This window comes from Sinocyclocheilus rhinocerous, unplaced genomic scaffold, assembly GCF_001515625.1.
Source record: "Sinocyclocheilus rhinocerous isolate Xijiao unplaced genomic scaffold, SAMN03320098_v1.1 C36466111, whole genome shotgun sequence".
NCBI lineage: Eukaryota > Metazoa > Chordata > Actinopteri > Cypriniformes > Cyprinidae > Sinocyclocheilus > Sinocyclocheilus rhinocerous.
The window spans coordinates 1-1,166 of NW_015781555.1; the positions used below are offsets into that span (position 1 = coordinate 1).

The following is a 1,166-nucleotide window of genomic DNA, read 5'->3' on the forward strand; positions in this document are numbered from 1 at the left end:
CAGCGCAGCCATCCGGGTGCCTTTCCACTTCAAGTGGCCGGTAAAGTTCATTACACACTAGATGAAGTTCAGCTAACAATTTCATTTAGTAAGATGATCTGAGTAAATGACTAATAAGACAACCATTTTTGCATTACTGCTTATTTATTCAGGTGCCAATAAGTTTTAACTAAAACAATCCATATAAAAGACCATAAACAAGACCATGCAGCAGTCTGGAGTTGTCAGTTCTTAAGAAATATAAGTGAAAGTCAATGGAAGACAATGGAGAATGTTTTCTTCTGTTTGAGTAAAACATATTTGAAGTTTCTAACATCTGGAATAAAATCGTGTTCTTTTCAGGGGACATTTTCTCTTATTATTGAGGCATGGAATGCAGAGTCTCCCAAAGAGCATCATGACTACACAGGTGGGCTACACAGTCTGATGGAAAGCAAAGACAGACATTCAGACATAAGATTTTTTTTTTTAATTAATATATTCAGTTACTACTTCAAGCTTAATATTTTCTTTCATTTTCCACAACAGAGAATCAGAACAACCTGATCAGTCGTTTAGCAACACGAAGGCGATTGGCGATTGGAGAAGACTGGTCTCAGGATGTTCATTTTGGCGATCAGAGCGAGCTCCGTTACTCGTATCATGTTTTCTGTGATGAATTTTACTTCGGCGAGGCATGTTCGGATTACTGCCGTCCCCGTGACGACACGCTGGGACACTACACCTGCGATGAGAACGGCAACAGGGAATGCCTGGAGGGATGGCAGGGAGACTATTGCTCTGACCGTGAGTACCACCTATGTGTCTTTATGGGGTAGTATGTGACTCTGGGACTCTGAAAAGAAGCACTCCCACTCCCTCTCCTGATCACTCTGTATTTATGTGTGATTGTGGTTTGTGTGTGTTTGAACCTGAGCAGCAGCAATACATCCCCTTATCTCTCAAATCTTTGTGTGCATGTGTTGTCTGATGGAAGCTGAGCTGCTCCACTGGAGCTTCTACACTTATTTTGTTCAGCCGAACAAAGAAAACCTACAGATACATACTAGAGGGTCGTTCTGTGTGTGTGTGTGCACGCTTGCCACAGCTCAAAATACAAAAGAGTGCATTACCTCTGTCAGCTCACCAGCTGCTGGCCCCAACACTTAACACACCCATTCATCTGC

The 1,166-nt window shown here is 42.4% G+C and overlaps 1 long non-coding RNA gene across 1 annotated transcript; it reads left to right on the top strand.

Annotated features, from left to right (window-relative positions):
- LOC107736062 (uncharacterized) lies at nucleotides 1–1,157 on the top strand. Its single transcript, XR_001639579.1, has 3 exons — nucleotides 1–40; nucleotides 343–409; nucleotides 529–1,157. It is a non-coding gene; the product is annotated as an uncharacterized LOC107736062 (long non-coding RNA).
- Nucleotides 1,158–1,166: the final 9 nt, after the last annotated feature.